This window comes from Ctenocephalides felis, unplaced genomic scaffold (assembly GCF_003426905.1).
Source record: "Ctenocephalides felis isolate EL2017-DRISC unplaced genomic scaffold, ASM342690v1 CF-g0.4_SCAFFOLD_00845, whole genome shotgun sequence".
NCBI lineage: Eukaryota > Metazoa > Arthropoda > Insecta > Siphonaptera > Pulicidae > Ctenocephalides > Ctenocephalides felis.
Genome location: NW_020536999.1, coordinates 27140894 through 27153623, shown reverse-complemented (window position 1 = coordinate 27153623; position 12730 = coordinate 27140894). Strand labels below are relative to the sequence as shown.

The 12730-nt window shown below is 32.3% G+C and overlaps 1 protein-coding gene across 1 annotated transcript in view; it reads right to left on the bottom strand.

Annotated features, from left to right (window-relative positions):
• Positions 1-12730, bottom strand: part of LOC113363763 (protein dachsous-like) — a 180733-nt gene that overhangs the window by 166332 nt on the left and 1671 nt on the right. The window lies entirely within an intron of this gene.

Sequence of the window (12730 nt, the reverse complement as noted above, 5' to 3'; positions counted from 1 at the left end):
AAAGGAAAAACGGACTTATTTTTATATAATAGATTAAAATAATATTTTTTTCTATACGTTTCGACATCAATTTTATATTTTCTATCATTATGGATCGTGGATCTACCATTTGGAAAAAAATAAAAACTATTGATAAATTTTACTGTAAAATGAATCAAGTGTTTCTATATATACACTTAGAAATATGAACACACTGCACAATCTTTTTTCTCATCTTAGACTAGTTTTGACACCTCTTCAGTGTAGTATAATTTAATTATTTTAATTAAATTTATCAATTTACGGAATGCATACAAATGAAATAAATAAAGTCTCAAAACGTTTGTAAGAAATATTATTTGATATAAATACAAAAAAGAGTGCAGTGTGTTATGGTTCATCTATAAAACCATACGTGACCACACATTACCATATGGTATTGTTTACATAAAATAGTAACAGATCATTAAAATCGGAATCCATTTCTTCTCAGTCAATAACTTCTAACAATAACAATAACAACATGACTTTGAGTTTAATTTACGGCCGTACAAAATATTGATAAATGCAGTTCTGTGCGTAAATGTAACAAGCTAGTAGGGAATATTTAACATTTTCTGCTTGGAAAAGACGAAAATTAACTAATATGTACGAAACTAAATTTTTAAATCATAAATCTACATTTTTCTGATTTCATCATTTTTGTTATGACTTTATTAAATTTTCGCTCTCATCAAATTCCGGTAAGCCACCCCAAACTGTGGCTTCAATTTAGTGAATAACATGGGTTATAAAAACCAAACCTTTGCCGTCCAAGAAGACTTCTGATCTAAAATTACATAAGGGATTTTTTTTCTCATTTGTATCTCTGTAATTCGTTTTGCCGTCAATTGTCAAGGAGTACAATTCCGATTCGATTGTATTACCTTCATGTTTTCGGTTTTGTCTAAAGTCTGAAGAGATTACTCTTAACGGGAACCGGTCGGTGCCGGATCCATATATGTGATAGAGGCTATTCATTACAATTATATAGAAGAAATATAATATTCACATGATATATACTGATTTATGTTCGAGAAAGGAACGAGATACGAATGCTCTTCTATTCACGTCGGTTGTATCTGACTCAGATTGCTACGGGCGGCCTTTAGATCTCTATTGTTACGATATTGTTACATTAGAGAGTGCCCCACGTCTCAGATGCTTCACAGAAATTTATTTACATTCAAAGATTAATTCACATCGGCCTCAGGGATATCGAGATTGTAAGGCTTATGATTTTGCTCAAAAGTTGGTTTTGGTTTCATTTGAAACTTAGCTTTGCTGGAAAATCTGCCAAGGTATGGGGTCGAAGACTTTTTATTATTTTGTCTTTGTTTTTTTTAAGCTTTTTTTAAGCTGCGATCGATTCATAGATAAAAGAAGTATAAATAGATCGTAAACACGGCCATTTTGCCATTACCTCTATTTTAATTGTTTTTGCACTCCATAGAGGCGCGACGACTATAGCACGTAAATCAACCCCTAGGTTTAATTCTACATAAATATGTAATATGTAAAAAAATTACACAAAAACTAATAATATTATAAAATATGAATCAGAAAGTTAAACATTATAAACATTAATAAATGTTTAAAGTAAATGTATCATAGTAAGATAATCAGTTTTACAAAAGGAGTCGACAAATTGAGAATTATAGATCCAATGTAGCGTGCGGAAAGGATCAAAATAGGCTAAAGCACACTTGTTCTAAAATATTATTGCATGAAATGTTTTATCTTCATATAGGCTTTTTAGTATTTAAAATTGAAGTCTCTATTATATTAGCACATCTGTGCAACTCAAGAAGAACATTATCCTGCCTTTGCGATTACGACGTACAGTTTGTTCGCATGACCGCTTAATACATCGCATGGGATGGACGATCATCGTAATCTATGCGTGGAAATATACACAAACACAAAAATAAATAAAATTTACCTGTGTATATATATATATACGAGTATATATATATATATATATATATATATATATATATATCTGGAGTAATGGTTGCTTGTTTCTAATCTATCGAACTAATATCTCGATTGCATTATGAATGCGAATGATAACAATCTCTCGGGCGTCTGACAAGGCATCGAGATCATATTATTCATTGTGCATAATAGATCTTGAATTCTCCATGTACACACAAATGGACATAGCTCAATACACAGGTGGAACGCTATGATTAGTTATAGATATTTGTTGTTGAAGAATAAATAACGACATGAACACAACAATACATACAAATGCATAATGTATATATAACTCAGAACTTAACGTCAAGCTCAAACGGGGTGATCATGAAAGTCACAAAAATAGAAAAAACTAGTGGGCATGTCATTGTGAGTTAAAACAAATTGCAGTAACTTGCATTGCAGTAACACAAAAAACCTAAATTAAAAAAAAAAACAATTTTTTTGAACTTCGAAAAAAAATAGATTGTGTTTGTATCTTTTTTTTAAATTGACTTTTTTGAAATATTTGAAATTTTTATACTTCGAAATATTTTGAAAAAATTGAATTACTATTTTTGGATAATTTTTCCCCTTATATCTTTGGAACGGCTGAACCCGCTTTTGCCAAAAACTAATCAGCTGTCTTCTTATTATCAATAAGAATCGGTTGTTTTTGAATCATCTAAATTGGTTGATCTGTGTTCTCAAAATCATCGACGAAAAATTGTATCCGCACCTACATACACACACGAACACACACACACACACACAAATTCATTTTTTCTAAGGTATGCTAAAATGTTCAGAAACCTTCGAAACGTAAAGATATATATATTAGGTTGTCAAATATCTCCCTTCCGCTTTTTTGCTCTTGGTTTATAATACAAAAAGGCGGAAGGGAGATAGTTGACAACCTATTATAAAAAAATATTTTTGAGATTTTTGCGATTACTATAGCTTACCCTACGGGAAGTTAAAAATCATGAGCTTTACATTGCAACCTAGAGCTTTGGTAAAAATGTGACCATTTTTCGGTTAATGTGGTAAATTATTATTAATTTTATTTATTTGAGCGATGGTTCCGTAATAGAAAATATCATTTCGTGGGCAACAGTCAAAAATAATTATATAGTTGCCTTAAGGGTGGCCTTAAGGTTTCAAAACTTATCATTATATACTATTATTTGATACTTTACTATACTCACTATATACTTATTATTGGATACTTTTTGTTGAACTATGGATTTAAAGTTATGAAAATTACACAACTTTGAGAGGCTCTTCATTAAAAAAGCACTAAAATACGAGGTCTGTTCAAAAAGTACCCGGAATTTTCGTTTTTTCAAAAAAATATTTATTTATTCGTCTACATTAATGTGGTCCCCTTCAAAGTAGTCCCCCCCAGATATAATACACTTATGCCAGCGTTTTTTCCAATTTTCGAAGCACCCTTGATATTCACTTTTTGATATGTCCTTGAGCACTCTCAGCGATTTTCTTCAATCGAGGAAAACCGCCGTCCTTTCATGGGTCTCTTCAACTTTGGGAATAGGAAAAAGTCACACGGAGCCATATCTGGTGAATTTTTGCACTTTGCAACACTTTATTTCATTTTTTACGCAAAATTTAATACAAATTCTTTGACTTTTCAATTCTTCCATTGTAAAAATCGCCGAGCTCAGAAAAACACGTCGAACCTTAGCGACTACCATAGACAAAGTAAACAGTGAATATAGCTGAAAATTTCATCATACTTTAGGGGCATGTATACCAACACAATAAAAAAAAAATTTGACAATCAGACACTCCAGACCCGCGAAATTTAATTATTAGTAATTCCGGGTACTTTTTGAACACACCTCGTATATCGGCAAGTTTCAACAAAAGTTGGCGCATTTAATCAAGATGGCAAAATACTTAGTTTTGGCATAAAAAAAAATTGAGTAAAAAACGACTTAAAATAATTGGATTTTTGGAAGTACATTTTGCTCACATTTGTTTTCAAGAAAGAAAACGGTGTGTCAAACTATTAATTTAAAATTTTCAAAATTTGTTACTTTGGATGGCCCTCCTCCTTTAAAAAATATATGAAAGTGCCTTACCAAATGCCATTAAAAGTTCAAAGAAAAACCTTTAGTTTGTGTTTCCATAATACCAATTCTATGTAGTTACTGGAATTTCCTCTAATCCGAAAAACTAGTCCATCTCCCATCTTTTTGCACCGAACCCAACCACTACTTATCATGCTGGTTCTGGTCAAGTTGGCAAGAAACGAAACATTTCGCCGTCATCTCCTTCGATCTAAAAGCTCGTTGCAATAAACCGTTGTTTCTTGTGTATGTTTTTAATCGGCAAGCGCTAAAACTCTATAATCGATGGTGCATAATCATCAATTTATTCCTCATACGAAAAATTTCCCATCACGACTGCACCACAAAGCGTATCTTTCGGACAAGTGTTCTTCTCTAGGAGAAAACGAGAGGATGGATCGAGAGAGGAATGAATATCGAGAAGCCGAGCATATTTTATAGAGAAGATGATTTCCTATTGTGCATCAGTCACGAGTTATCTAGTAAAGAGCACATGGGAGAAGATTTAGAGCTGAGGAAAAGCTTGAAATAGACGATTTATAGAGAGAACTACGATTTTGTACAAAAGTAAGGTAAAGATATTATTTGGTCCACGCCGAAATTTTACTTACAAGTATCATTGCCCAAAAAACTTTATTTTCATACCACAAAAACATGAAAACATGATTTTGAGGATAAATTATGAGTTGGATAAAATTAATGAACAAAATATCTGAAAAATTATGGTGAGGTATTTGGATTGAATTACCTTGTGTTTATGATAATTTATGTAATTAATTATTTATCAGAATTATTAATTTGCAGTAATTAAGAATATTCCTAACAACCAAGAAAATTTTGTGTACCTATATATTTATCCCACATTCATCCAACGTCGATATCTCTTTTCTCATCCCTAAATTCAAGTAAGTAACCGCATTTATATGCGGTATGCAATTATATTGTTGTTGCTTGCTATAGACAAATCGATTGCTATGTCATAAATATTTCAGTTCGTCTATATATCGACTCGATAGACTAGGATGAAACAATAAAACTCCTTAAATAACCGTTAGGAAATATCCTAGAAATACAGTTACGAACAGAGATTCAGTTTTTGATTACTAACTACCAATTAAACTAAATTTAGATTTGATTAAGCATGAAATAGAGAGAATATAAACTAAATGCTTTTTCCGGAAAGATTTGCTTGATTATGATGTAAATTGAGTTTTCATGGGTAATGCAATTTTCATAATGGGCAGTGTTGTCGTCTGTTAAAATTTTTGTTTTGATATCGATCTGGAAGAACGATACTAGTTTCCAAACCTTCTAATATATTTATCATTAAGGTAAACGGTTGTAAAGCAAGGACTTGGTTCAACTTATTCAAAATAGCAATAGTTAACAATTCGCTATAAATAACGACAACAATGTATCTATCTATATTGTATGTCTGCGTAAACGTTCGTGTACGTTCCTTATTTGCGAATAGGAAATATTATACAAAAAAATCCAGATAATTTCAAGAGTTATGTATCCATTGTTATTGCACTCGGCTGCGTGTTGCGTAAAAAAACTACATATATTTCAAGTTAAGTGCCTCGTAATTATGACAGTTTGCCCTGGCGGTTGCAAACATTTTTGTATCACTATTCTTACAAATGTGCATCAGGGTGACACTAATAACATGGTTTACATGGGACTGCGCTTGTAAAAGAGAAAAATCAAATATTAATAGAAAGAATTTTAAAATTCCTACGTTCTGGTTGGAATAATCACAAAACTTCACCATACTTCATCTCAGACTTCATACCGGCACCAGCAACGATTAAAATCTCCATTATCCCTTATCACAAGATTTTTTGTTATGGAGAAACAGTAGTTACAATATATATAATAATAGAATATTCTACAAATTCTACAATAATACAGCAAGGCAACAAGAGATTGATTGCTTTTGCATATCATGTGGCAGTCGGCTGATTGGTTTCACTAATTGATGAATACGAACAAAAGATACATGCCTGCAGGTGTACGAAGTAGGAGATAGATATTTATTGGAGTATGTAAGCAATTGACATCGATCTTGAGGTATTCCAGGTGATTCAAGTACCTATCGAGCGTTACCTACTTTTACATATTTTGAATTTATCAATATCAAGACTTTCATCTAATTTCCGTTTTATTTGTTGACTGTGACATTGACTATATTATAGAACTGTTTGCATAGTATCAGACATTTTAATATCAGAGAATTATTTCAGAAAATTTAGCAAATATTTAAATAAATCAATTTTCCTCTAATCCTTCCTTTGGATTTATGTTGCGCGGCATTTATTTCTTTGTAACGGAGTGTGGAGTGCAATTTTATTGTGCACTTCTGAGCACTTCTTGTTATAAGTTGTATCGAGCGATCCATAAAGCTATTTAACTGTTATTTATGTCATAGATAAATTCTATTATATTCCACAAGCGACTGGAAAAATATTTATAGGATTCATATACATATAAGGCGCAACGGTTAACTAACAATAAGTAAAGAACCTGTGTTTTATTAGCGCATCTAAAACGATAATTTGCGCCTGCTATGTAATAGTAATAGTAACTAGTGGTGTATGGCATCGTGCCTTAAGGCTTATTGGTGGAACTTGAGATCTTTAGCCAGACTTAAAATTAAAATCCTTTTTTGACAAAAAAATATGTTTTGGTAATTTTTTGTTTCTTCAAAAGGAATTGTTTCGTCAACACAACCAGAAAGTTTATTGAATTATTCAAATAGGATGCTTAGTTATCTCAAAATCTTACATTTTTTGCACATTTAGCTCGGTATCTCCAAAACCGCTGGACCTGGCATTTGCCAAAAACTAATCACCACTTCTCCACGTCATTACAAATTGAATGCTTTTTGAATCATTCAGATCAGATGCTCCGTTTTGTCAAAAACTCGGTTTCTATTTTCTGCACCCTGGAACTCCGAGATAGCTGGTCCGCCCTTTCCCTAATCAGCATATCTCTCTATAAATATAAATCTATTGCTTTGCTCCCGAAAACATCGACGAAAATTTGTATCCACACATACATACACACACATCCATTTTTTCTGAAATATGCCAAAATGTTCATAAACCTTCAAAACGTGAAGTTATGCGAAAATTTTCATTTTCGATTTTTGGCCCATTACTATAACTTAGCCTACGGGAAGTCAAAAATATTGTAGATGCCGTCGGGGCCTCGAAGAAATTTGGCCAAGTAAAACAGTTACTATTTTAGTTTTCTCAAAATTTTAGTTACCTGTATAAATAACCTCTAGTGCATGCTAGTTATAAAATCGATCGTAGTTATATAAAACGGCAGCAGAAGAAAAACGAGTCGCTGACCGAGAAGCACCGTTCTGATGTTATCTGTTCGCATACGCCAAGGCAAAAATAAAAGAACATTCCAAAAGATACGAGAAGAGACGTATCTCGTATATTATTAATTAATATCCCTGATGACTAAGTTATAAATAATACTGATTTTTTCTTTTCGCAAAACGCCACGTTCGTTAGATTGTAATTGCAAAATTCGAGATAATAATTCGACCGGTCGACGGACGGATTCGATGATGGATCATTTTCGGGGAGGCGTCGACAGCTCGTCGTGTAACGTAAACTGTTAATTCGTTATTAATAAATTGCATTAATATTATACATAAGGAATTAGATGAATTGATTTAAAATTACTTATTTTGAATCATTATCAAAATTCAATGTTCATAGCATAACATTGAGAACAAGAGCCTTAAATGTTATTATCTTGATGCTCTCAACCAAAACATGGTTCAGTTACCAAATGTACATCAGGAAACATTTTGCAACGCATCAAACAGGACTGAAAATACCCTTGGTCAAATTTCAATTTGAATATTCATAAGCCAAGTGGCTCTCATGCTTTTGAATTAATAGAATGCGCATCATAATTATTATTCTAGGTACGATTTTTTCTACTTTTTGCTTTCGGCATTTTCATACATTTGTGCAAGCCTATCGTGTTGGCTCTGTACAGTTTCTGCACATGCAGCAGTAAACACTGACTATGACAGATATATAGAGAAAGATAAAAAGTATATATTTATTCATAAGCCGAGAATGACAAGTTAATTTGCATTTGCGTGCGTTTAATTCTGTTTTACTTTGAATCCTATTTCATACAGTAACTAATAACACTACAGGGTGTTTTATAAATTTAGTTAGGGTTGTATTGAACTCACTATTTACAACCTACAATGTGGATTTTACCAACAACTACACAATACGATCTGGCTGATCGTAAATATCCTCAAAAGCATAATCTCGAATCTCGATACTCCGACCCAACTAACCTGCGTCTTCGAAAACACAAGAAAAAGAAATACCGTTCCACATTGAAAAAAATTTACGACAATGTCCTCCAATAACAAAAGTTATCTTAAGAATCGTCGAAGATTATGTCACCGCGGATTTGCATAAATCCAAAATTAACTATCGCTATTTCAGCATTCCGTTTCTTGAGCCGCGATGCTCAATAACATATGGCGTTTTTATTATCTTAATTTATTGGAACTTTGTTTGAGGCACAAATGAAGAATACAACACGATGAGGAGATGAGGAGGGCCGACACAAAACACGATACACAAAATGCAAAACGAAAAAACGGCTTCGTATATAACTTTCGATGATACAGTGGGCGATCGTTGAATTAATAGAACGATTAATCGAAAACAGCGCATATGCGGACGGGGCACTCTCGAAGACATAAAACTCTTCTTATATGTAGTTTTTATTACAGTTTGAGTGATTTTTTTCGTTTCGACTTTTTTGGAATATCAGGTTTAACGTGATAGCCCATACGTAATGTTTTATTACAATTAATAAAATAAATTCATATTACCTAGTAAAATACATTCCACTTAACTGCGGATTGCTTTTGGAAATTAAATAGTAAAACTTTGTGATGTACCAATTTAAAATTATAGCATAGCACTACAAAAGTACTACAGAGACGAGTACTACGATAGTACTGCAGCATACAATGACAGAGTTACAGTGTACTGCGATAGTACTACAGCGTACTACGACAGTAATACAGTGTACTACTACAGTACGACAGTGTCCTACGAAAGTACTTCAGCGTATTACAACAGTACGACAGTGTGCTAGGATAGTACTACAGAGTACTATGATAGTACTACAGTACGACAGTGTGCTAGGATAGTACTACAGCGTACTACGTCAGTACGACAGTGTTCTATGATAGAACGACAGTGTAATGCGATGCTACGACAGCAAACTATGTATATAAGAACAACAGTGCACTACAATAGAACGACAGATTACTACGATAGTACTGCAGCATACAATGACAGAGTTACAGTGTACAGCGATAGTACAACTGCGTGCTAAGACAGAACGACAGCGTACTACAATAGAACTACAGTGCACTACGATAGAACTACAGTGCATTACGATAGTACTACAGCGTACTACTACAGTACGACAGTGTGCTGAGTGTACTATGATCGAACTACAGTGTACTACGGTAGTACTACAGCGTACTACGACAGTACGGCAGTGTACTGCGATAGAACGACAGTGTACTACGATAGTGCTACAGCGTACTACTACAGGTGTGCTGAGTGTACTACAATCAAACTACAGTGTACTACGATAGTACTATAGCGTACTAATATAGTACGACACTGTGCTAAGTGTACTACGATCGAACTACAGTGTACTACGATAGTACGACAGTGTACTACAATAAAACGACAGTGTACTACGATAGTACGACAGTGTACTACGATAGGACAACAGTGTACTACGATAGTGCTACCGCGTACTACGGTAGTACTAGAGTATACTACGATCGAAAACAGTGTGCTACGATAGTACTACAGCGTACTACTACAGTACGATAGTCTGCTACAATAGTACTACGACAGTACGAAAGTAGGTGTGCTGATTGTGAGTGTACTACGATCGAACTACAGTGTACTACAATAGTATTACAGGGTACTGCGACAGTACGGCAGTGTACTACGATAGAACGACAGTGTACTACGATAGTACTACCGCGTACTACAATAGTACTACAGCGTACTACATCAGTACGACTGTGTTCTACGATAGAACGACAGTGTACTACAACGTACTACGATAGTAAACGTACAAAAGGATTGAAGAAACTTTATTAATATAATTATTGTATACAAACTAATATTTTCCAAAATCAACTACAAAATTGAAATCTAAAAAAGCCCATATAAATCACATTGAATATTGTATTTTACACATTCTTGTAGAATAAATCTATTGAAAGTTCTATTCTTTAAAAGTTCGAAATATAAGTTGTCACCAGAATGACTAATTTTTAAATACTTGTATGTAAATTTTTTAAAGGTACTATTCATTTACGACGTTTCGGAAATAGTCCAAATCCATTCCCAGGTTTTGAGACAAGAACAAAATTTATAGATATTATGAAGCACAATATGTATTAAATTGAAAATTTATAATCATTTCAAGTTATTTTATGCAAAATTCAATGTCCTTATATCCGGTCGTCCAATTACTGTATTGGCATTCGATTTAGACATTTAAGTATGTATTACCAAAAATCGACTGATATTCCATAATAGTATAAACGCATATGTTTAGAAAACAATGTTCTATCATTGTGTATCATTATATAATCAAATAAATTAACAAAAAACCGAAACTAATTCGATATGCAAATACCAAAATATGAAGTTTATTTAATATGACAGTATTAAATAATACTACTTGTAATTAACACATAAGATAGCATATACCCCTCAATTACCACATCTTAAGAATCATAAATTCGGATATTTACAAAGACATTAATACGAAAATTCGGCAATAAAAAGATCATTAGCACCACAGTGCATAGCAAAAATTAAAAAAATAAACAACATATTTATGATTTACAAAACCGATTTAATTTCATAAACAACGGGTTTATGCATTTAATATTCGCAAAGATTACAGATCGATTTGAGAATAAAGTTTAGATTTTATGACGGCTTTTAAAAATTGAAGCATATATTAATATTATCTTTAATTGTCGATGCAATAATCTTTAATATCAAGTTTTAATTTATGTCCAGTTCATAAAATTGAAACATGCGATTAGATCGAGATTTTCAGTATCGGTATCGGCAAGAAAGCCGGTATAAAATGCAGTATTTTTTTACTGGTTAAGATTCTAAACATCTCGTTTTATTCGTTTAACATTCGATTTCTGATAGAATTCACTACAATTTGAACACGCTAGTATTTCGAGTCAACGAATCGTGCGATCGTGTAAATTGATTAAGTGTTTGTAATAGATTCAATAAGATTTCTATATTCCCTTACGTAATAAAGATTTTACGGTTAAAATCATTCGAATCAAATCGAGTACATTACATTATGTAGCAGAGAGATAGAAAACCTATTAAAGTTACAAAATGCTGCAGCGATATTAAAAGACTGATGTATGTAATTATTTTCACGATGTTTTTGTTCAAAGAAAACCAATTTTATGTGTAAGAAAATAAGTGGAAAAGATAATTTTAAGTATTTAAGTGTATATGAATAATATTTATAATTTGATTTGATTTGTATACATAAAATGTTTAATAATTTATCTTTAATTGAAATTTTAATCAAAAAGTGACAAAAAACATTATTAGTTATATTACTAGTTCATACATTTTATTTAATATATTACGCAATATTTTCTATGTATTAGAAACAACTCTTGTGTCGTTTGGTGTTGAAAATTGTAATTCGTTCTCCTTTAATTAGGACTAATAAAATCGAAAAATAACTAAAAAAAAAATTAGACGTATGTACGTAACACCTTGTTTCTCGTGGGGGTTAAAGATAATGAATTTGGTGGAAGTTTTACTGAACATAGTCAGATAGTTGTTTGTTTGATATGTATTATTTGTTATGATATGATCGTTTTGATTTTCACAATAAAATTGCACAAATTGAACCTTTGTGCCCCGCCCTAGCCTATATCAATATGATATTATTTCGGTTGTTTTAACTCATTGGGGACGGTTGTTCACCTGAGTGGCCAACGTACTGTGTTAGGCTATCTGTGAGGCACAGGCTATTTTATAAACAATGACTCAGTTTGCATCGAAACATTGAATAGATTACAAATAGCAGTGATAAACATTGTTGTATTTTGAAAATAATTATTAGTTATTTTAGAAGTATTTTAGTCTTTTTCTTTGCCATATAGTTTTTTGTTAAAATATGGCAAAACAACCAAGCGCTTTTTAATATGGCAAAACGACTAGTGAATTTTGTGAAGTAAACAGTAGAAGAAACAACAAAAACCAATCACACCAAAATTTTGTAAAAAGTCTTGCAAAACGGTGATTTTGGAAAATCTCAAACATCTCCATCTACATCGATCTCAGACAACATATTGACTAATCAGTGGCATGTTCTAAATACGAGAGTAAGAAAAAGGAATTGTAAAGTCAGTTCTGGCAGAAAAGCACCAGGAAAGCGGCGAACATTTTATTGTGAAACATGTCAAAATCAACCCGCTGCATGTTGGAAATTGTTTTAAACATTACCATTATTTATAAAATGATTAAAAATAAATTGATATTATAAAAGTATGTTCTTCAATG